Here is a 25,501-nt window from a genome sequence, read left to right as displayed (position 1 = left end):
GCACCCCTGGTCTTTTTGTGACCCTGCAGGTCCTGAAACCACACTGTCCCCATAGAACCCCACCCTCTGCTTAGCCTTGGAGCCATGCCCCTCAGTGGAGCAGACTTCTAAAATTCCGATTTTGTGCTCCTCTGCTCTATCACTTGATGGTAGCCAGCCACTCCCACCACAGTCTCGCTTCCTGTGTATCACTTCAGATTCACTTCTCCACACGTCGTACCTTCTAGAAAGTGGTCGATTTTCTGTTCCTAGAATTGCTACTCTTCTTCTCTTCAATGTCCTATTGAGTTTTGGGTGTTCAGAATGGTTTGATAAATATCTAGGTGAACTCCTGGGACCCGATGATATTTAGTTCTCCTACTCCTCCACCATCGTGCTCCTCCTCCATTTACCTAGAGAATTAATTAATAGGTTTTGCTGGCAATGTGGCTGTTTTTGGGGTGTGGAGATAGCGGAATGCAGAGTCATCAGTGTCCATTAGGTTGGGTTTTATTTTTATTTTTTAATTTTTTTTTAGATTTTATTTATTTATTTGACAGAGATTACAAGTAGGCAGAGGGAGAGGAAGGGAAGCAGGCTCCCTGCTGAGCAGAGAGCCCGATGCGGGGCTCGATCCCAGGACCCTGGGATCATGACCTGAGCCGAAGGCAGAGGCTTTAACCCACTGAGCCACCCAGGCGCCCCTATTAAGTTGGGTTTTAAAACCATATGGGAATGTTGGTGAGACCTGGGGACCATTTGAGGGTAGAGGGGCTAGAGTTAGCTTTGAAACCCCTGCCTTAATCAGGGTTCCTAGACAGGCTTCACTGTCACTGAAAATCTGGAGTAGATTTAAAAAAAAACAAACAACAGCACTCTAGTCCAGGGATACATCAGGGATTTAATTTTTCTTTCTCAGCCTGGAATCTGTAAGGAAATTTGTAGCTACATTTAAATTTATTCTGCCACTAGCACTCAGTGGTACTGCTTCAGCACTGGCCGAAGAATACTCAACCTGCAGTGCTAGGATTTCCATAACTGGAGCTTCTCTGCAGATGAGTTCAAAATTAAAAACACACAAGAAAACAGTCCACTATCAATCAGAGACGATGGAAACAGTGTACAGAAATATCAAAACCCATGACCTTCAAATAATAAAGTAGTAATTTAAAAACCCCACAGAAACCATAAAAATAACTGTTGAAAATAATTAAAAACATATAAAGGGATTAAAAGCAAAAGAATGGACAGTTGAAAGAAGCAAATGGAATTTAGAGAAATAAAAAATAATTGAAATTAAAAAGTCAGTGGATTAAATAAATACCAGAGTAAACAAAGCTGATGAGAGACTTACAAAATAGGAAGATAGACCTTTTAAAAAGTGCCAGAATGCAATCCAGAGAAATAATGAAATGGAAAATATTTGAAGTCACATGAAAGACAGAAGGTCAAAAATATGTCTGTAAGAGTTACAGAAGGTGAGACAGAATGCAAAGAGGTATCATTTGAAGAGATAAAGGTTGAGAATTTTCTTAATCATGTGGAACCTCAGATCCAGTAATAGAGACCAGCTTTGAAGAGGAGAAAGAAGACTAAGTCGTCACAAATATACATTGTATAGAGAAGGCGCAGAGCCCTCTAGACAGTGAGAAAACCTATAACAAGAAACTCTTGATTTATAACCTAAGAGCCCAACACCATGGCCCACTTTGCATGAGAAAATAGCAAAAGAACTTCCTGTCACTAGCTTTGCCCTTGGCACCTCTAGTCCCCGTACTTGTACAAATAAGTTGAATGACTACATACATTTTTCTCCTTGAGCTTCTCTTTTGTGAAAATGGTTTTAGACTGGTATCTTTTAGGTGTAGCATTTTATAGCTAAGTATCATTTGTTAAACTTACTATCTCCTCTGATTTTAGGCTTATTTTTCTCCATTGGTCCAAGTTTGGGGGATTAACCTTCTTTCTTCTAGATTTAGGTTTGTGCATAAAACTAGAATAATTACTATCTGGCAATTGCCTCAGCAATTCCACTGGCTTCATAGGCAAGAAATGAAATCTCTACATTTTTGTTGTAAACTTGACCTCTCCTTCTTTCTGCATATGAACTGATCCATGTAACTCCTTTTCCTGGACTGCAATAGAGGTCTGAAGCTATAGCTCATTTTGAAAGCATCCCTGAGAGTGAATCGTGTGCCAAGACACCTCACCCGAGGACAATCATAATGGAGTTAGGAAAAAATGGGAATGAGGGCTGGCGGGGGGATACATTTTTAGAGGTAAGGACAATTCAAAAAATTCCTCCAATCCTGATACAACATTCCTCATTTCTTTCTCATTATTTTTCATTTTGTGTACCATGTTAGATATCAACAAGTCCCGTGATGTAGGATTGTGACTTACATAACCCCCGCGATTTCTCTCCAGGGGAATAGTGCTTAAATACATGTTTGGTTGGGCCTCCAGATAGTTCTCACTCCTTCCTTTGGTTTCTGTTAACAGAAGGGGATTGTTTTCTCAGCCACTTGGAGCAACTGTCTGTTATTACCCATCACCATTACTGATTTGTCCCCCTTTGTCTTCCTCAGCATCGGACTACACAGTGCTTCGGTGCAAGTCAGATCTAATGTGCTTCAGAAAATGTCTTTCTTTAATTACTTTTCATTTTTATTCTTTTCCTAACTCAATCACACACACTGTTGCCTTGAACAGTTTTTTCCTATCCCCCTCTGTCTGGAAACTAGATTATTAATTTTTTTTGTCAGTGCTGTAATTGAAATGGCCACATTTCATTTTCTGCTGTGTACACTACCTAAAATTTAACTGGACAAGACAGAGAGAGAAGCTGAAGAGGAGGTGGTCATGAAACATAAAAGCTTTTTATTTTCAAAATGGCTTGGCATATGCCCTTCCTGGGAGGGAGAGAGCAGCTGCCATGGCAACAGGTGCTAGTCTGGGGGTGGGGCTCAGTTGTGCTGGCAGTACAGGAGTCTGGAGAGTGCGGAGCAGTACCCAGGAGCAGTGGTAGCCTCCAGCATACTTTCAAGTGATTACTGCCATTTTTCATAATTCAGACTCTATGTTATATACAGATGGGTAGGTTGGTGTTTGGTTTTGCTTCTGAGCTGCATAGAGAGCTCTGAGACAGCAGAGCTGTAAATCCAGGACACAGACCTCTAAGACCCCTCCATCCATCACAGCGATCCAATTCAGTACAGTAGGCACCTGCGTGAGGAGACTCCTCTGCTTCATGCAGGCAGATGCAAGCCTTCTTCCTCCGCCCTCTTCTCTCCCCTTGATGCAGCTCAGACATGGGGCTCCCTCCTGGTAAATGCCAGTCTGCTCAGCTGGGAGTTATCAGCATGTAAGTCTTCCCTGTTAGGTCTTCCTAGAAACGCCACCTCAGCCACTTTCAGAGGTTCACCTTCACTGCAGACCTCAATAATGGCCCCTAAGCATGCCTTTTTTTTTTTTTTTTGACTCTTTCATAGAGCGAGTTCTTATCATAGGTATTTTATTTTGTTCCCTCCTAGCTCAGAATGCTGAGCCTAAGAAAGCCTGCCCAACAATGCTTCGTTCTGCTAATCACTGACTTCCTGCTGCCCCTTAAATCGAGAGATCGGAAACAGATTCAATAGTCAGGGTGCCTTTCAAAAGGAGAAGCAAAACTAAAGCTATACAGACACACATCCTGGAGGAGCTGCAGAACACTCTAGACCAAGAGAAAATCTATAAAGGACTCTTGAGTAATAAAGAAGAGCCCCACAGCCATGGCCTACAATTCAAAGTTGGCTTTTAGGACGTCGTGGTCCGCTTACACTGTGCATGTTGCATTACCCGCCCAGGCTCGATGCAGAGAGACTCCCGGTACACTGCTCATGAAAGCTGGATTTCTCAGCACAGCCTGCTTCACTGATACCATTCTCTGCCATCTCTTCATCATTTCTGCCTCTCTGAGGCTTCCGTTTAAATTTGTCCTCCTCCCCATCACCATCGTCATCATCACCACGACCACCATCCTGCTGTGCACAGTGCTGGGTAGTGTTCAGAGCCTTTTTCACTTCTCCTCCTTGCTTTGTCCTTACAGCATCCCTGTGAAGTAGATGGGGGTAGTAATAAGATTCCTGTGTGGACTTTGGCAGCCACAGACATTTACGTGGTGCCTCCAAAGTGTGACAACACTCACTGGGATGAGGAGGGATATTTTGAAATCAGTGGGATAGATATTCTGAAGCTTGGGTTCCCGCAAGTCCTTTGGCCACCAGCCTGAAAATAGTTCTAACAAATATTTATTAAGTACTTGTCCTGCCATGTCCTGGGCATACATTGATAAATAAAGCAGGTATGGCGTTTATCTTTGTGGTACTTACAAACCAGGTGAGGAGGGGATTAGGTCATTTCCTTTCTGGCTATTTTCATCTGTGGTTCTGAAGTAGACCCCAGAATTATACTCCTGTACCAAATATTGAGCCAGGGAAAATAACCATTATCCAGATTCATAGAGAGGGGTTTGATAGCTCAGTAATATTTTTCATCCCCATTAAGTTTCATGAAATATACCTGGATTATAAGGAACAGGAACACCTTAATAGATGTAGAGCTGTATTTATTTTTAAAAATAAAGGAGGTCATCTTTGGTATGTCTTATTATTTAGCTGTTACTTTTGTTCTGCTGCCTAGAGACTGATTATTATGTCTGGGCCCTTAATAAAGTCACTGGATCAATAAACATTTAGAAAAAGGGCAGTATCATTAACAATCAAAGAAATGCAACTTAAAGCCAGAGAGACATGACACTGTTTATTACTTATTAAAAACTTGAAAATAATAATGCCTTAGGGTTCAGAGGAACAGACATACTGAAATATTCTAGGTGAGAATATAAATTGATAAAGATTTTTTAGGTGACAGTTTGGTAATACATATTAAAAGTTTTTATACCCTTTCATCCAGGAATTCCGTTTCTGTGAATTAATTCTAGAGGTGTAAAGTTGAACAAAAACATTTATTTGTATATAGGTTTACTGAACTATTACTAGAAACAAAACATGAAAAACAATCTGAATGTCTAATATTTAATGTCTTAAATATATTATGGAAAGTCCATATAGTGGAATACTATACAACCATGAATATGTTGAGCAAGGCAGTAGATGATATTTGAAAAGTTCATGGTAAAGCAGTAAAAACAGGTTGTAAAATTATGTGCAAGCAACATGATTCCACGTTGTTTTCAAGTATGAGTGTCTGTGTGTGTATGCCTGGGAAAAGCGTAGGCATAATAATATCCACATCTTAAAACATTGGATGAAATTTAATTTTTTCCGATTTTGCGAATCACAGGTGATTTTTATTTTCTTTGTGCTTTTCCATCTTTTTCAGTTATTCTGTGATGAATGCTTTTCTCTTGTAATACTGAAAAAGAAAAAAAAAGGAAAACTTTTGTCTTAGGCTTTTTTTCCTGAATGACAAGCACTAAGAGAAAAAGTAAAGGACAGCTTTTTAAAAATGGCCACTGCCCTAAGGACAAAATTGTAATCTGATGATAATTACTGATTCTTCTTCAGGAAGACAGAAGCATGTTTCATAAGTTTACCCCTGTTTGTGTGTCCTGGGTCCACTCCTGTGGGAGTCACACATGTGAGCATATGTAAGGGAGTGTGCTACCCACATGGGGGTTTGTGTATGTATAGTCATGGGTCATAGCCTTGCACTGCCGTGGTCCTCAAGGGAGTTGCATAGAGCCGTGTGCCCAAAAATGCTACCTGTGCTTGGCTGAGCAGGGTGGTTCACACCCCTGAGTCATGGCCGCATGCTCTTGCCTCTGATACCCCAGGTACAGCTAGCTGCAGGCCTCCTGTCCGGAGCCTAAAGAGCTTTCACGTGCATGGGGGCTTCATGAAGCAGGAAAGAGTGGATGCACTAATTCTTTGTTGAAGCCATTTGCTATTTACACCAGTTTTTTGCCCTTAAATACCAATTCATGGAAAAGACTTGTTTAGGTGAGTGCAAGTACAGGTGACTTTTCTGATATTTTTAGAGTGAACTCTAAACCCTGACCTTTCATAGAGTAGCAGGACTTTGGAACCTTGCTCTTTTCTCCCCTCAAGTTTTCCAAACAAAAATGATCTTTTTAAAAGGCTTACTCTTTTGTTTGTTTCCCGTCCTGTTTAATGATTACATAGCTTTTTACATAACCCAACCAAAGGGAGGCACAAAGTCAACAGTTATCTTCTGCTATGTGAATTTTAGGAAGGTGGCCTTCCCTTTGCAAAACTGAACAGTAAATCTATTAGCCACTTGTTTTTAGGAGGAGCCACTTCCTAACTGGATTGGGGCAATAGAGATGAATTGTTGTGGAGTTGTGGGGGGTGGCTGCAGGGGGAGTATGCGGGGGGTAGCTAGAAGCCACAAGGCATTCTTAGTGTCATGTGGGACAACATAGGGGTAGCAAAGATTCTGGTGCTTTCAGCTGTGCTAAACAGCTCTTGACACAGACTTCAGAATGCCCATGGAAAGGAAGTGAATTCTTCTAGAATATAACTTTTAAAGAGGTCTCTGGTAGTCATCACTGATGCCTGGGTTTGAAGATAGGACTTCTTAATTGCATGTGTTTGTGTGTATGATTTGTGGTCTTCTCCTAATTCGCAGACTTCTAGACTGAACTCTTTAATGGAAGAGCTCAGCTCACATGTCTCCCCTTAGGGAGAGGTGTTCCCCAGCTCACCTCAGTTGGTCCTTCTCACCAGTTTTGATCACACACCCCTGTTTAATTTCTTCTTACCACTTTCTCAGCCTCACATTCTTATTGTGTTCTTATGTATTTTCTGTCTTCCTAATTGGAATGCAGTGCCAGTATATTGAAGGAAGAATCTTTTTAGTCCAGTTCACTGCTATATCCCAGTGCCTAGAAGTCATGGCATCTCATAGGTGTTCAGTCCATGAAGAGGAGGGGATGGAGCAGATGTGGTACATTTAGGAATACGCAGAAGGCCCAGGTAGTTTGGGAGCTGTAAATGAGGACAGAAAGGCATGACAGCAGGTTGGAGACATAGGCAGCATAATAGTCATGTAGGCTACAGTGAGGAGTTTAGAGTTACTTGAGGATCTGATGTTCACATTAAGTTCTTTCATCTCTGAGGATTTATAAATGATCCAGATTGGTTTACTAAAGTCAGCCGTTGCTGGCTTTTCTACTGGGAATTTTGCACCCTGGTATCCCTGAAGTGCTTCTCAAGGCTGCACTGCTTTTCTCATCCCTGTCTGCACTGCCATCAACTTGGCATTCTTCACCCACCTTTCCCAATGAGCCTAGCAAAGCAAGGTGACAGCAGATTAGGTGTCAAGCTTTGAGGCCTTCACAAGTGAAAGCATTCTAGAACTTTGTCATTAAACACTTTGATTTCCCCACTGAAGGATGTTGGGTTTGGGCTCTGCGAATGACACTCTCCCAGAGCCTGAATGTTGGGATCAGGAACGCAGATCTCCACTCCACGTAAGTCATTTGGCATCTCTGTTACCAGATACTCCCTGCTGTTCTCTGCCTAACGACAGGTTGGGTTTCTCACATTGGATCCCTAGTTCCTGCTTGACACTGCACTTTGTTCTATAATTTGCTTCCAAAGGAGCAGAATTCAAGGAGTTTCTAGTTTTGTGCTGCCTATGAGGAAGAGAAATCAGATTTTGCCAGGCATGCATTGAAGTTAAGAACTCTATTGGCATAATTCCCTGATGAATCTATTTTTGTGATTAAGACAGTATTACAACAGAAGGGTTTATGTTCACTCTTACTCAAACATATACCACTATATATAAACATAATTATTTTATACATATAAATAAATAAGATGAGCTACTATTTCATTTAGGCATGAACTTACTTGGAAATTTAAGAAGATAACGGTGTAGTGCAGCAAGGAAATAGGAGAGGTTGGCTCCAGAGTTCAAAAGTGGGGAGACATATGAAGGGGTAACCCACTCAGATTTTTTCTATCTTTTATGGGCTGTGAAAAGCATGTTGTCTTTTGGAATTCTATTCTTTAGCGTTGGACACATGAACATAGAGAATGTTGATGTTCTGTTGAAATAACGCTTCATGGATGTTAGAGATCTGGGACTTCTATCATTGTGAGTACTGTCTGATCTCCAGAACATTCCCATGGGGTGTTGGTTCTTGTACATGAAGAGCCATGAACTCTTCAGGACACACTGAAATAATTTTTTTTCTCTTAGTTGAATATCCACATGGAATTCATAAGTTTGGTTATAGCTCATGTAAGCTTATAAATTTCAGTCATTTTGGTACATGGGCCCTTAAAATGAAGCCAGCTCTTTCAACCTTGGCCTCTCAATTTGTTTCACACTCACAGTAAGGAATGCAATTTTCTGTCTGTTTCCATTTGGGGGTGAAAGTACCCTCATTTTCAAAAATATGCCTGATGAGTTGTTTTTCTGATTTAAAATGTCTCTGTGAAAGGAGATAGATGACCCAGCATGTATGTATGTGATGTGCCTGCATATTTTTTTCTGTCAATCTGTCAGTCTCTTACTCTGCAGCTCTCTCGTAATCCCATCTGTGGATTTGGAATCTTGGTTTGCCCTCTGGGAAGGAATGTGGTCCTTCCCATAAAAACGAGGCTTTGCATATCATAGGACTTGAGGAGGTCTGACTGCTTAGTGTCACAGCCACTGTTATGGTTGGAGCTAAGCCACATGATGAAGGGCCATTTGCTTAACCTTTGACTTAGCCCCTTTTGTCCCTGTCCCTTGATCTGTAAAATGGGACTAGTAAAAGGATCTGGCTTCAGAAGACTACTATTTATTTATTTTTTTTTTCTTTTTTCTTTTTTTTTTTTTTAATTTTATTTTTTATAAACATATATATATATATATATTTTTCCCCCAGGGGTACAGGTCTGTGAATCTCCACATTTACAAACTTCACAGCACTCACCATAGCACATACCCTACCCAATGTCCATAACCCCCCCCCAACCCCCCTCTGCCCAGCAACCCTCAGTTTGTTTTGTGAGATTAAGAGTCACTTATGGTTTGTCTCCCTCCCAATCCCAACTTGTTTCATTTACTCTTCTCCTACCACATTAACCCCCCATGTTGCATCTCCTCTCCCTCATATCAGGGAGATCATATGATAGTTGTCTTTCTCCGATTGACTTATTTCGCTAAGCATGATACCCTCTAGTTCCATCCACTTCGTCGCAAATGGCAAGTTTTCATTTCTTTTGATGGCTGCATAGTATTCCATTGTGTATATATACCACATCTTCTTTATCCATTCGTCTGTTGATGGACATCTAGGTTCTTTCCATAGTTTGGCTATTGTAGACATTGCTGCTATAAACATTCGGGTGCACGTGCCCCTTCGGATCACTACGTTTGTATCTTTAGGGTAAATACCCAGCAGTGCAATTGCTGGGTCATAGGGTAGTTCTATTTTCAACATTTTGAGGAACCTCCATGCTGTTTTCCAGAGTGGTTGCACCAGCTTGCATTCCCACCAACAGTGTAGGAGGGTTCCCCTTTCTCCGCATCCTCGCCAGCATCTGTCATTTCTGGACTTGTTAATTTTAGCCATTCTGACTGGTGTGAGGTGGTATCTCATTGTGGTTTTGATTTGTATTTCCCTGATGCCGAGTGATATGGAGCACTTTTTCATGTGTCTGTTGGCCATCTGGATGTCTTCTTTGCAGAAATGTCTGTTCATGTCTTCTGCCCATTTCTTGATGGGATTATTTGTTCTTTGGGTGTTGAGTTTGCTAAGTTCTTTATAGATTCTGGACACTAGCCCTTTATCTGATATGTCGTTTGCAAATATCTTCTCCCATTCTGTCAGTTGTCTTTTGGTTTTGTTAACTGTTTCCTTTGCTGTGCAAAAGCTTTTGATCTTGATAAAATCCCAATAGTTCATTTTTGCCCTTGCTTCCCTTGCCTTTGGCGATGTTCCTAGGAAGATGTTGCTGCGGCTGAGGTCGAAGAGGTTGCTGCCTGTGTTCTCCTCAAGGATGTTGATGGATTCCTTTCTCACATTGAGGTCCTTCATCCATTTTGAGTCTATTTTCGTGTGTGGTGTAAGGAAATGATCCAATTTCATTTTTCTGCATGTGGCTGTCCAATTTTCCCAACACCATTTATTGAAGAGGCTGTCTTTTTTCCATTGGACATTCTTTCCTGCTTTGTCGAAGATTAGTTGACCATAGAGTTGAGGGTCTATTTCTGGGCTCTCTATTCTGTTCCATTGATCTATGTGTCTGTTTTTGTGCCAGTACCATGCTGTCTTAATGATGACAGCTTTGTAATAGAGCTTGAAGTCCGGAATTGTGATGCCACCAACTCTGGCTTTCTTTTTCAATATTCCTTTGGCTATTCGCGGTCTTTTCTGGTTCCATATAAATTTTAGGATTATTTGTTCCATTTCTTTGAAAAAAATGGATGGTACTTTGATAGGAATTGCATTAAATGTGTAGATTGCTTTAGGTAGCATAGACATTTTAACAATATTTATTCTTCCAATCCAGGAGCATGGAACATTTTTCCATTTCTTTGTGTCTTCCTCAATTTCTTTCATGAGTACTTTATAGTTTTCTGTGTATAGATTCTTAGTCTCTTTGGTTAGGTTTATTCCTAGGTATCTTATAGTTTTGGGTGCAATTGTAAATGGGATGGACTCCTTAATTTCTCTTTCTTCTGTCTTATTGTTGGTGTAGAGAAATGCGACTGATTTCTGTGCATTGATTTTATATCCTGACACATTACTGAATTCCTGTACAAGTTCTAGCAGTTTTGGAGTGGAGTCTTTTGGGTTTTCCACATATAGTATCATATCATCTGCAAAGAGTGATAGTTTGACTTCTTCTTTGCCGATTTGGATGCCTTTAATTTCTTTTTGTTGTTTGATTGCTGAGGCTAGGACTTCTAGTACTATGTTGAATAGCAGTGGTGATAACGGACATCCCTGCCGTGTTCCTGACCTTAGCGGAAAAGCTTTCAGTTTTTCTCCATTGAGAATGATATTTGCGATGGGTTTTTCATAGATGGCTTTGATAATATTGAGGGATGTGCCCTCTATCCCTACACTTTGAAGAGTTTTGATCAGGAAGGGATGCTGTACTTTGTCAAATGCTTTTTCAGCATCTATGGAGAGTATCATATGATTCCTGTTTTTTTTTTTAATTAATGTGTTGTATCACATTGATTGATTTGCGGATGTTGAACCAACCTTGCAGCCCTGGAATAAATCCCACTTGGTCGTGGTGAATAATCCTTTTAATGTACTGTTGAATCCTATTGGCTAGTATTTTGGTGAGAATTTTTGCATCTGTGTTCATCAAGGATATTGGTCTGTAGTTCTCTTTTTTGATGGGATCCTTGTCTGGTTTTGGGATCAAGGTGATGCTGGCCTCATAAAATGAGTTTGGAAGTTTTCCTTCCATTTCTATTTTTTGGAACAGTCTCAGGAGAATAGGAATTAGTTCTTCTTTAAATGTTTGGTAGAATTCCCCCGGGAAGCCGTCTGGCCCTGGGCTTTTGTTTGTTTGGAGATTTTTGATGACTGTTTCAATCTCCTTACTGGTTATGGGTCTGTTCAGGCTTTCTATTTCTTCCTGGTTCAGTTGTGGTAGTTTATATGTCTCTAGGAATGCATCCATTTCTTCCAGATTGTCAAATTTGTTGGCATAGAGTTGCTCATAATATGTTCTTATAATTGTCTGTATTTCTTGGGTGTTAGTTGTGATCTCTCCTCTTTCATTCATGATTTTATTGATTTGGGTCCTTTCTCTTTTCTTTTTGATAAGTCTGGCCAGGGGCTTATCAATCTTATTAATTCTTTCAAAGAACCAGCTCCTAGTTTCGTTGATTTGTTCTATTGTTTTTTTGGTTTCTATTTCATTGATTTCTGCTCTGATCTTTATGATTTCTCTTCTCCTGCTGGGTTTAGGGTTTCTTTCTTGTTCTTTCTCCAGCTCCTTTAGGTGTAGGGTTAGGTTGTGTACCTGAGACCTTTCTTGTTTCTTGAGAAAGGCTTGTACCACTATATATTTTCCTCTCAGGACTGCCTTTGTTGTGTCCCACAGATTTTGAACTGTTGTATTTTCATTATCATTGGTTTCCATGAATTTTTTCAATTCTTCTTTAATTTCCTGGTTGACCCATTCATTCTTTAGAAGGATGCTGTTTAGTCGCCATATATTTGGGTTCTTTCCAAATTTCCTCTTGCGATTGAGTTCTAGCTTCAGAGCATTGTGGTCTGAAAATATGCAGGGAATGATCCCAATTTTTTGATAACAGTTAAGACCTGATTTAGAACCAAGGATGTGATCTATTCTGGAGAATGTTCCATGTGCACTAGAGAAGAATGTGTATTCTGTTGCTTTGGGATGAAATGTTCTGAATATATCTGTGATGTCCATCTGGTCCAGTGTGTCATTTAAGGCCTTTATTTCCTTGTTGATCTTTTGCTTGGATGATCTGTCCATTTCCGTGAGGGGAGTGTTAAAGTCCCCTACTATTATTGTATGATTGTCAATGTGTTTCTTTGATTTTGTTATTAATTGGTTTATATAGTTGGCTGCTCCCACGTTAGGGGCATAGATATTTACAATTGTTAGATCTTCTTGTTGGACAGATCCTTTGAGTATGATATAGTGTCCATCTTCATCTCTTATTATAGTCTTTGGTTTAAAATCTAAGTGATCTGATACAAGGATTGCCACTCCTGCTTTCTTCTGATGTCCATTAGCATGGTAAATTCTTTTCCACCCCCTCACTTTAAATCTGAAAGTGTCTTCGGGTTTAAAATGAGTTTCTTGTAGGCAACATATAGATGGGTTTTGTTTTTTTATCCATTCTGATACCCTGTGTCTTTTGATTGGGGCATTTAGCCCATTAACATTCAGGGTAACTATTGAGAGATATGAATTTAGTGCCATTGTATTGCCTGTAAGGTGACTGCTATTGTATATTGTTTCTGTTCCTTTCTGATCTACTACTTTTAGGTTCTCTCTTTGCTTAGAGGACCCCTTTCAATATTTCCTGTAGAGCTGGCTTGGTGTTTGCAAATTCTCTCAGTTTTTGTTTGTCCTGGAAGCTTTTAATCTCTCCTTCTATTTTCAATGATAGCCTAGCTGGATATAGTATTCTTGGCTGCATGTTTTTCTCGTTTAGTACTCTGAATATATCATGCCAGCTCTTTCTGGCCTGCCAGGTCTCTGTGGATAAGTCTGCTGCCAATCTAATATTTTTACCATTGTATGTTACAGACTTCTTCTCCCGGGCTGCTTTCAGGATTTTCTCTTTGTCACTAAGACTTGTAAATTTGACTATTAGGTGACGGGGTGTGGACCTATTCTTATTGATTTTGAGTGGGGTTCTCTGAACCTCCTGGATTTTGATGCTTGTTCCCTTTGCCATACTGGGGAAATTCTCTCCAATAATTCTCTCCAATATACCTTCTGCTCCCCTCTCTCTTTCTTCTTCTTCTGGAATCCCAATTATTCTAATGTTGTTTCGTCTTATGGTGTCACTTATCTCTCGAATTCTGCCCTCGTGGTCCAGTAGTTGTTTGTCCCTCTTTTGTTCAGCTTCCTTATTCTCTGTCATTTGGTCTTCTATATCGCTAATTCTTTCTTCTGCCTCATTTATCCTAGCAGTGAGAGCCTCCATTTTTGATTGCACCTCATTAATAGCTTTTTTTATTTCAACTTGATTAGATTTTAGTTCTTTTATTTCTCCAGAAAGGGCTTTTATATCTCCTGAGAGGGTTTCTCTAATATCTTCCATGCCTTTTTCGAGCCCAGCTAGAACCTTGAGAATCGTCATTCTGAACTCTAAATCTGACATATTACCAATGTCTGTATTGATTAGGTCCTTAGCCTTTGGTACTGCCTCTTGTTCTTTTTTTTGTGGTGAATTTTTCCGCCTTGTCATTTTGTCCAGATAAGAGTATATGAAGGAGTAAGTAAAATACTAAAAGGGTGGCAACAACCCCAGGAAAATATGCTTTAGCCAAATCAGAAGAGATCCCAAATCGTGAGGGGGGGGAGGGGATAAAAAGAGGTTCAGAAAGAAAAAAAAAGAAAAAAAAAAGAAAAAAGAAAAAAGAAACAAATAAAAAAAAGAAAACCAATAATGAAAAAAATATAAAAAGGAAAAAATATGTATATATTAGATAAACTAGTTAAAAAACGTTAAAAAAGAAAAGGGTAAAAGTTTAAAAAAATTTAGCAGAAGAAGAGAAAAAAAATTGAAAAAGAAAAAAAAAATTAAATTAACTGCAAGGCTAAAGAATCATGGGGAGAAAGCCATGAGTTCCGTGCTTTGCTTTCTCCTCCTCTGGAATTCCGCTGCTCTCCTTGGTATTGAAACCGCACTCCTCCTAAGTGAACTTGGTCCTGGCTGGGTTTCTTGTTGATCTTCTGGGGGAGGGGCCTGTTGTAGTGATTTTCAAGTGTCTTTGCCCCAGGCGGAGTCGCACCGCCCTTACCAGGGCCCGGGCTGAGTAATCCGCTCGGGTTTGCTTTCGGGAGCTTTTGTTCCCTGAGCGCTTTCCGTAGAGTCCGGAGGACGGGAAGGAAGATGGCGGCCTCCCCGTCTCCGGCCCGGAGGAGCCGAGAGCTCGGGGTCCCACTCCTCAGTGCGCCCTCAGGGAACAGCGTCCAATTACTCCCGTCTGCCTGGCCTCCGGCTGCGCTCCGAGCTCACCGAGCCTGCGACCAGTTCAAGGTAAGCCCGAGCTGTGAGCTCACTCCTCGGCTCCGTCTCTGTAGCCGGCTTCCCTGTTCTAATACCTGCGAGCTCTGCGACACTCAGACACCCCAATCCTTCTGTGACCCTGCGGGACCTGAGGCCACACTGGCCCCGCGTGGGCTTCACCCCAGTTAAGCCTCTGGAGCGATGTCCCTCAGCGGAACAGACTTTTAAAAGTCCCGATTTTGTGCTCCGTTGCTCCGCCGCTTGCCGGGAGCCGGCCCCTCCCCCCGGGGTCTGTCTTCCCGTCCCTTTGGATTCACTTCTCCGCCAGTCCTACCTTTCAGCAAGTGGTTGATTTTCTGTTTCTAGAATTGCTGTTCTTCTTCTCTTCGATCTCCCATTGGATTTGTAGGTGTTTGCAATCTTTAGATAAGCTATCTAGCTGATCTCCCGCAACCTGAAGTAGTCTCAGCTGCTACTTCTCCGCCATCTTGACTCCTCACTACTATTTATTTTAATGAATTAAAGGTAGTAAAGATGGCTGAATTCAGTGGGCTTTATAATGACATGTTTAATATTGGTGCTGTTTGTGAGTGACTGCTTTTAAACATCCTTTTAAAAATAATCAGGTTCTTCTTTTACCCATGATCCCTTTAAGGTTAGGCGTTGTAGAAAAGAAGAGAGTAATTGAGTAATAGGTGAACTAGCACCTAGAGGCTGTTACTCTAGGCCTTCATTTCATGTTTTGGCTCAACATTCTGTTCTTCCACCAGCTTCCTAGTGGAGGTCAGCACAATGACTAAGGGAAAAATGTGGATCAACCTCACAGACTTAACCATGTTAACACAGACATAGGTCAAAGGCACAGTGCCTGATAGATTTTAGTTACTCAGCTAAATTGGAAAAGTGCTGTATTTTAGTCTTTACACGTCTTAAATTCTCTGAATGGGTTTTATGCTGGTTTGTGAAGTTCTTCTGTCTCATATTCCATGGAGTTTGAGCCTGTAAGTCTTAGTAACTGAGACCTTTCTGAGTCTACAGGGAGGGGTGACAGGTATTGTTATCCCTCTGATCAGAATTTTCTCATTGCTTTTCATCTCATTGAGTCAAGAACAAAGCTCTTAAAGTCTTATAGGATTTGCCAGGTCCAAGTCCATTGCCTGTTTGACTTCTCCTAATACTTTTCCCTGTGCTCACTATGTGTCAAGCACGCTCACTGGCTTTCCTCAGGTTGTGCCAGCATGCCACATGTGTTCCTCCCTGAGGTATCTGCATCTTTCATTTGCTCTTGGTAGCTTTCTTCCCAGAGATTTGCAAGATTTGTGTAGCATGCTTTCTACCCTCCCCCAGGTTGTTTGTGTATGTCTCATTCACAGTGATACCTTCCCTGACCACCCTGTCTCACATTGTTAATAGTCCCTCAGTTGTCCCTTTCCACCATATATTTTACTTGCTTATTGTCTGTCCTACCCCAAAAGAATGTAAGCTTCTTACAGGGGGAAATTTGGGGAAGTGTCTGTTTTGTTCACTGTTCTATCCCTAGCACCTAAAGCAGTCCCTGGCACATAATGGATAATCGAAAATATTTGATCATTGAAAAATACATGGTACGCTATTGGCCTCTGTTCTGGATCACCTTGTACCTCTTCCCTCGGATAGAAAGTCCTCAGGCAACTTCTCTATGATCTGACTTTTTGGACAGTGCTTGCCAAGAGATGATAGGCTAACCCACTGAAGGAAGGTGTTGCCACCAAAAGGAACTGATAGAGTTGCAGCACTTGGTACCAGAGGTTGGCTTGCACAGAGGCAACTTTTAAACCTCCTCTTTTATGTTCTGGCATCTCTATCTTGATTGGAGAATGTAAGCTTCAAAATAAATAAATCATTGGTAATGAATGTGAAATGACCTTAGAAACTCTAAAATGCTTTGAAAATGATAATTCCATTGGGCCTGAGAATGTTTCACATTGTTATACAATTTGAAATAGTTAAGTAATTTTCCAGGAAGAAGGGTTCTGTGGGCCAGCCTCCCTGTAGATTTTTTTCTTTTTTTTTTTTAACGTGAGTGTAGTTCTTCCCCATCCAGTCATGTGAACTGGGTCCTAGAATATAGCTACAAGCTAGAACCTGAACTGACCATGACCAGAGAGGGGAAAGCTCACCAGTTAACACCTGGATGGAAGGCATGTGCCTTCTTTGTGTGTGAGACTATTCAACTAGCAAGTGGCTGAAATAGCGTAGGGCAAATGAGCTCAGATTGGCCTGTTGTTAGTCTTTAAATGACTATGACTAGTTTCAGAAGATGAGGCAGCTTAGCAAAAGTAAAATTCTCATTCTTAACAAAACCCAGCCTATTCTAAAAGGGGCTAGTAATTCCCATGACCCAGATCAGTTTTCTACCAATAGAAAAGTTTAGTTTTTATAATGTTGATGGGCAGCGTTGAACCTGATATTCTTGTTTGCTTTCCAAACATCCTTTTAAAAATAATCAGGTTCTTCTTTTACCCATGATCCCTTTAAGGTTAGGCTTTGTAGAAAAGAAGAGAGGCACATAGGACAAAATGGCAACCTGTACACACAGGACACACGGACACACACACACACACACACACCACCACACCACACACACACACACACACACACACACACACACACACAGCATTGTTCCACAGCATGTAAGAGCAGTAGCTCTGGAATCAAACACCCTGGTTGGCAGACTCCCTGGCTTCGGATTCCATCTCTACCACTTATTTGATACGTGACCCTGGACAAATTGCTGAGTTTTTAGCATTAACTGCTTCCTGTGGGATAGTAGTAGAAGTTACCTTGTAGAGTTATTGTAAAGATCAAATGAGATAATCAAATGAGTGCTTCATTCCTGACTTAGAGTAAGGAGTCAGGAGTCAGAGCTGTTATTATTGATGACAATTTTCATATTTGGAGATAGGCAAGAAGTACGGGAGGTTTTCAGGAAGGGATGGCAAAAGAAAAAGACATAGGAGACACTATTCCAGAAGGTTTTGTAAGTATATTAGAAGGAGATTGGTGTAATATCGTGAGCTTACAATGTATTATATAATGCATATTAGGTAATGCATGTAATAACGATAATCATACCCTGTGAATATTTTATGGTCTTCATACCTTCCAGATTAGCAGTGTAGGCAAGGAGAACTATGTGGTTTGTTATATCCCTTCACTGTCAAGGTGAGCTGCTCTGGCTACTCCAACAGCTATCCCCAGCTTGGCAAAGACTCTAAGACCCCAATAGGTTACATGGACGTCTACACCAGACATTTAGTGCAGCTGAGACTTGATACCCTTAGATGAAGGTGGCCTCCCAAAGTGTGTTCATGTCCCTTTTTTTCCCCCCCTCAATATCTGATATGGACAAACTCTATCTAGGCCCTGGGGGTGTGGCATTGAGGGAGGTTAATGCCATCTTTTTTCTCTTGGAATCAGTGGGGGAGACAGACAATGACAATTCCATGAATGATGACCTAATTCAGTAAGTGCCAAGAAGGAGAATTGAGGAATTAGCATTGAAACAAGATACCTGGCCTAGTACAGAGTATCTGGATGACCTCTCTGAGGAAGCAAGAGTGGTAAGTAGTAAAGAGCCAGATCAAGAGGGGCTGCAGAGCTTCCCTGGTGAAGAGATCAACATGATAAAGGAAGGCTCCCAATTCTAAAGAGATTTTTAGCCCACAGATTGATGAGCAAAGGCGACATGGTGGCAAAGGGCCTGGAAAGGTTAGGTGAGCCATTCCAGAATCTTGAAGGCCATGCCAGCGGTTTCCATCTTGAAATTGAAAATAGTCAGAATTCTTTGGTGGGTTTTAAACAGGTAGTAGTGTTGCATTGGAGGAAACCAGAGTGGAAATAGAGCTAGTTGCACACTCTTTTCCTTTTGTGTGAAGAGTTCTTAGCACCAAGTGTTCTTTTTGTAAGCAGGTAGTGGAGTTGACATATATGAAACTGGGCAATACTTAACACCTTAGCAGTGAGGTTCACTCATCTGAAATACACTTTATACATTTCACTAAAAGCAGAGAAGACACTGGAAGTTATTCACATAGCTTTGAGACCTTGGATAAAAGCAGTGCAGTCTGGATGGATGGACATATGGCCATAATTGTCTTTGGTGTTGGGGGAGAGAGGGTGGAGAAGGTATGGTTGGGAAACTATCCTTCCAGCCACTCCTGTTTATTGTTTTGTTTTTTGGTTTTTGTTGTTGTTGTTGTTGTTGTTGTTGTTTTCAATTTGCTCTTCTCTCTCAGTCTTACAGTGCTGATACTCTTTCATCATTAGGAAGCAGCTCTCTGTGCCAGCCAACCACAAATGGAATGCCCTCAGATTTGAGGGGTCTTTCCCCATTTCCACGATTGTGTCAGGCATGCAGCCATTTTCACTGCAGGAAAGGAGAAGAAACAGTGGTTAGTCCAGTATCATTCTCAGAGGGATAAACACTTTATCTCCTAAGTTTTGGGTTTTTTTTCCTTCTTCTAATTTTGTAATTTGGGTGATAAATGTAGGAGCAGAATTTTTTTGTTGTTGTTGTTACATTCACTACTTTACTTACCACAGGCTCAAATATGTTAACTTCTCTGTATATTCATTTTTGGTTGAGTTTTCTAAGGAAAAGTTTGCCTCTTTTAGCCTAGGCTGAACTGACCCTAAGTGGTGTGGGAATTACAAGTGCCATGGTAAAGAGTATGGGCTTCCTTTCCTGGCTCTGCCCTTTGTGGGCCTTGTAGCCTCAGGCAAATTACCTAACTTCCCAGCACCTTCATTTCATCATCTGTAAAATGGCAGCAGTAGCCTTACCTACCCACCTCAAAGGGTTCTCTTAAAGATTATATCAACCATAAACACTAACTGAATTACTCAAAGCATTAAGTATGGCTTCTCACTGGGTGACCATTCCCAGAAGGATGTTGACTGGTGAGCATGACCCCAGTCAGTACACAGAACAATTTATTTTAAACTCTATTTCTGGAGCCAGCCATTGGGACAACCCAGCAAATCTATATTTATGGCTCTGATGAGTTTCCTTGGCACAGGCCTCCCAGCACCATTTAGACTGGTCCAGTCTTACCAAGTCCTGGTGGCATCCAGGCCACACACACACATACACACACACACACACACACACAGAATGACTGACTTACTAGGGAACTTGTAGACACTAGGGGCAGGGATTCCCCTCACCACTCCCCATTATAAACTAAGGATGAATTTGAAGTTGTTGAAAGGAACCACATTACCTGTCCTGAAAATTAAATCTGACTTGTTGGCCACCAAAAAAGTATAATTCCAAAGCTTCATCTCCAGTTCACCCTTCTCAGCCCCAGAGCTTAGAGCTTCTCTGCCTGTGGATGGTAGTAGAGAGAAGAGTGATACTGATGATAGCTTCAGTGCCCGCCCACCCAACCACTTTCAGAATAGGTAACCCAGGGGCCTGCCTAGTACTGCCTGCCTGTGTGCTCCAATGGATGTTGGATGATCCAGCCCCCAGTCCAGAGCCGCTCATGAGAGGGGGGAACAGTTGGTGTAGAAATATCCCATGGAATGACTGTGAACATAATCATTTAGAGGACCGAGCTCTGTGTGGCCTCCAGACAGAGGAATGTCTGGAGCCAGGCTTTGCCGGGAGGTGGGCTTTGGATGGGGAGAACTTGCAAAGCAGGCCAGGGACAAAGCTGTGCTCCTAAAGGCCAAGTGAGCTTGGTGGGTTTGCTGTTGGCTGTAAGGCTCCCAGTCTCTCATGCGAGAGATTCTTGGAGGGAAGTGATGGAAAATAAGTAATACTATCTTCTGAACTTTTCTTAAGTTTTGATGTATTTTGTAATTTTTAAAAAGGAAGAAAGAAAAACAAAAGGATAATAAGAGAAGAAATACAAAGAGACAGGGTAACAGAAGTCCTGAAAATATAGGTGGAGGAGTGAGGGCTCTTCGCCCTAGGTAGAAGCAAGTCCTTCAAGGTTCCTGCACAGGATACCAAGTGACAGCACCAAACACTGTGACTTTAAATTGGCAGTTGCTGCTACTTCTCCCGTTACAATCACCACTGCCTTGACTGCCACCATGAACATCGGCAGCTCTTTTATTAAGCCATTATTTCAGGCCAAGAGATTTATTCACCTAGTCTTACTTAATCAGCCTTAAAACTTTATGAGGTAGGTATTACTGCTCCTGTTTTACAGGTGACAACACAGGTTTAGAAATGCCAAGCGACTTGTCTGCTGTCTTCCATCTGGGAATATCTGTCTGACTCCAACAACTGTGCTTACTGTGCCTTACTGTCTCCTTTAGCCATTTTTTTTCCATATTTGTAAATTGGACATAATATTTGTACTCGATACCGGGAGAGTAGCATTTTTCAAATTTTAAGTCATGACACACTAGTGGGGTGTGAAATTGATTGAGGATTGGATGGAATCAAAAATATCAACATTCATCACCCTTATTATTCCTGAAATTTTTGTTTCTGGTTTGTGTGTGTGTCTTTCTGTTTATGTATGCATGTCGTAAGTGAAATATTACATAGGGAAATGTGTTCCCTACCATGGGACATTGTCAGAAAGCTTTGTGTTTTTGAGATATCACGAAGGTCAAATAAACATAAAAGGTTGTTGCAGAGTTCCTTAGAAACTCTAAAACACCCTTCAAGTGGAAATTAGGATCATTATTTAACCTTGGAACATGAAGAACAGCATGGCAGGTCAGTGTCTCTGTGCTGTTATACCAGCCATGCAGTCCACTGCAAGGAGAACTAACCTGTCACCACATTGTGTCCAGTGGAGCCCAGGACTTAGCCTTGATAATCCTTCCTTGACACAGCACTCCAGGCCTCAAGATGGAAGTTTGCAAATGCAGTAAATAAGCTTATGTTTTGTTGGCGGACGTCAGGACCAGTCTGGTTAAAAAGCACTGCTTAGCACTTGCACAGTCATGGCTCTCATTTAAACAACAGGAAAACAGATGTGATCCCTATGACAGCACAGGGGCACTGCATTTTAAGCCCCAAAGGAGTTGACTTCTCTCTCTTCCTCTCATAACACTCTCCACCACCATCCTCATCTGGAAATGATTTACCTCCTTCCACCTCTCAAAGGTCATCAGACCAATCCAGAGTCCTCACCCATTTTTCCTTTCACAAAGGGGCAAGAGGACCCTCTGCCACGGCCATTTTCCTTGGAATGTGCTCTTTTCTCATTAATTGCATTTCATGAGGGAACTTCTGGGAACATGGGGTGCCAGTCCCCCAACAACTACCCTGAAGGCATGCTCTTAAGGAGATGGCCTGCTTTTCAGCTCATATAACAAACTCAGTGGTCACAAAAAGACCTGGGTCTCCCCCAGGTTGAAATCACATGTTTAACTGTGTTTCTGCAAGCTGTAAAGGAAGCCTATAGAATTGGCCTATAGAATTGGCAGAAGGCATCCATGGACAGAAAAGTCCATGTGAACCTAAGGATCTGAAAGGCATATCAAAGACTCCTTCAGTGGAATGTGCAATGCACAAGAAACTTTTGTTTCTTGTCAAGACTCAACATGACACTCTGGACTACGTGAGGGAGAGCTCAAGCAGCTCAATTACCAACCCAGAAAGCAGGCTCTCAGTGTTTTACAGACCTCACTAATGAATGAATCCCATGGCCTCTGCTGGACCAGGCTTCCCAGTGCTCTGCCAGCCCACCTCCCACACATCTGCAAATTTGTCAAGCTATAATGGATGGCTGGTGCCAGTAGAGGCTGAAGTCTATGCCTCTCTCCCCAGGATACATAGAGATCTCAAGCCATTAATAATTCATTCTAGAGTAATGAACATAGCCATATGAACCTGTGAGCAGTAATAATCAAGTGACAGATCAATTTATTACTTCCGTATGCCAAAAGATAATGGTAGTTAGTTACAAAAGTTACGACTTTCCTCCCTAAAAAGTTTCATAAGCCTTAGATCAATGTGTTTTTTAAGTTCTAAAATAAAATGGATCGTTAAAAAGGAAATGAATTATGTTGGGTAGTGGCCTCAAGCCTTGTTATATTCAGAGTTACTTATCTAGAATCACTGTACCTTTTTTCCCAATGCCTTTGAGCATTGGGGCCTGCAAATTAGAGTAATTGTTATTCATTAATTAAATCTAAGAAATGAAACACAGCTCCAGACTTTGAAAAGGGAGGTTGGAATAGTTGAGATATATTTGCCCCCCAAAATCATCAATAATAACTGAAGGTTTTATGAATAAGTGGCTGGATTGGGAACAGTTGTTTTATGCCTACCCAAATACATTCCATTTAACACTTCATGAACATTTGTTGGACTTCTCCTGGGCCAGACACTGTGCTCAGTGCTAGTGTTACCACCTAAATTCAGCGCAGTCTCTATCCTAAGGCAGTGGTAGAGACATTACTAACATGTAATAAAAGTAATACTTCTGGCTCCATTGAGAGCTGGAGGATTGGAGAAAGACTGGACAGAGACTTCAGAAAGGAGGGGGCCATTTGAGAGGAGTAAGAGAACACTCTAGGCAGTGGAGTGACAAAGGCAGATAGGTGGGAAAGTGGGAAGAGGATGGATAGTAAATTACTATAATAATAATCACTGTGTTTCCTCCACATTAATATTTAATCTGCGCAACCCCCTCATGAAGTAGACATATTATTCACCTTCCCTCCCCTTCAAAGATGAGCCCAAAGCTTAGACACTGAATCATTTGTCCAGAGACCCAAGAGTTGGGAGGTGACAGAGAAGGGCTTAGGGGTGAGTTGGGAAAAGGTGTATTACTTCAGTAGAGTCTGGGCTTTACACTAAAGATAATGGAGCCCATTAAGTGTTTATAATCATTATCAGAATAGTCAAACAATAGCAGCATTGCTAAACACTTTATACACGCTGTGTCATTGTGTTGTCTCCCAACAACCCAGTGAGGTTTGAGGCCATTGTAGTTTTCAGCAGAGGAAGAATGACTTAATCAAGGTTGCATTATAAGCAAGCTGGTGGTGGCAGTCAGGATAAAGCTGACCCTAGAGATGCTAGTCAGATATCCTAGTTAGGAGGCTGTGGGTTTAGTCAGATGTAGTGTTGATGGTAAAAAGTGATCATCATCCAAACCATATGTTTTTATATTGGTCTCCAATTTAAAAGTACTTTCATACATAAAAAGCTTGTTGACTCATTTACACAAGAGACTTTTGTGGCCGGCAGGGTAAGTCTAATGACTTTGCTCATTTGGGAGGGGGAAGTATAAGGGCACAGAATTTACTTCCTGCACATAGGAGTCCATGATGAAAGGAGTGATGTTACTAGCAGCCTGTAAATAGGCATACCTGCTGATTGACTGAGTTACAGAACCAAAGTCTTTTGCCCTTGATGGGTAAGAACTTGGCCTTCTGTATTAATGCTTTCAGAAACATGATACAGCTCTGGGTAGATGGGAAGCTATGTAAGTAAATCAAGACATTCCACCAAGACTCAAAAAATGTTTGCAAAATATTTTTATGTGGACCAGAAATAGGCCAGTACATCAGTGGCAGCTCTACTTGCTTAGCAGTCAAAAAACAAATTCTCTTAGTACCTGGCTGGTTCCATGGTTAAAATTTGACAGACCTAACTACTCCCTGCCCCTTTCAGTGGAGAAAGTTTTTATTGGCATTAGACTTTTAGCCCTAGAAAATTATAGAAAGGTCTATATCTGTTGATAAAATTGGTTGGTGTAGTAATTTCAGTGAAGTCTCAGTTTCACAACCAGCACTTAAGGCAGTAGAATGTCTTCTCCTCCTACAAAATAGAAGTATTCAAGAGAAACAGTACAGGCATTTATAGAATTGTGTGAAAAAATACTCTCTATAAATAGCACCAAATGCTAGGGAGGTATGTCTGTGCAAACTGCTATCTCTGTCCAATTTCTCTCTAGTCTCTAGGAATGAATAGTTTCCTTTTTCTAACAGGTGATTTAGGGAAGCCCCTAATATTTTCTTAACAATACTAAATTGGGCTTAACTTTTAACTTATTTGTTGTCAGTAGATTATTTGTGTATTTTAAAACACAGGGCCCACAAATGAACAATTGAGTTTTATGGCTAGGTCACAGTGGCCAAGTTTGGAGTTCATACTCATGTTTTGAGTAGTATTTATCCAAAAATATGTGTATGTATTTAGCAGATTACTTAGATACAGCTACTGCTGACCCTGTGTGTTCCTTAGACTTTGAGTATAAGTGACAATATAAACACAGCCATACACATGGATACATGGTAGTGCATTTTTATTTGTTTATGCCACATGTTTCCCTTAATGTAAGCCACATGTTTAATGCGATGGGGTTTAATACTCTGAGCCTAAAGTGCTGAATTTCCTAAGATCTTTTCATCTTGAAAATTAGGTCTGTTTCATGCCTGTATTTACAAATGTGCTAAAACTACATCAAGAGTTTTTATATTTGCATTAGAGAAAATGCTAAAGATCACAATGGTTTAACCAGCAGCAAAGTATGAAAGTCATAACTAAGAGAGATGAGCACTTAGCTGGATTTGCAGAGCAGGGATTCAGATGTGCAAACTTTCACATTTTGGAGGGCAGCTGCTTTGGTTGGTTGGTTGGCTGTTGGTTGGTTGGTAGGCAAAACAAAATGGGTAAAAGAGTGTCATGTCCTGAAAGAGCAAAATAGCTGGAGTACTGAAGATTTTTGAAAACTGTGGAGGACAAAAAATACAAGTAGAGAAGTCTCTCTTTGGACTCAAAGACATCTTAAGATGTCCCAGAGTCTGGCTCTTATCAGATGAGGAGTCTGAAGACAGGGAAGGCATGGGG

General features: G+C 41.1%; 1 protein-coding gene across 4 annotated transcripts in view; it reads left to right on the top strand.

Annotated features, from left to right (window-relative positions):
* The window catches only part of ARHGAP26 (Rho GTPase activating protein 26), a 443,583-nt gene that overhangs the window by 313,262 nt on the left and 104,820 nt on the right, over positions 1–25,501 (top strand). The window lies entirely within an intron of this gene.

The sequence above is a fragment of the Lontra canadensis genome, unplaced genomic scaffold (genome assembly GCF_010015895.1).
Source record: "Lontra canadensis isolate GAN:19392208 unplaced genomic scaffold, GSC_riverotter_1.0 scaffold149, whole genome shotgun sequence".
NCBI classification, from domain to species: Eukaryota; Metazoa; Chordata; class Mammalia; order Carnivora; family Mustelidae; genus Lontra; species Lontra canadensis.
The sequence above is the reverse complement of the archived record's forward strand: the minus strand, read 5'-3'. Positions and strand labels throughout refer to the sequence as shown.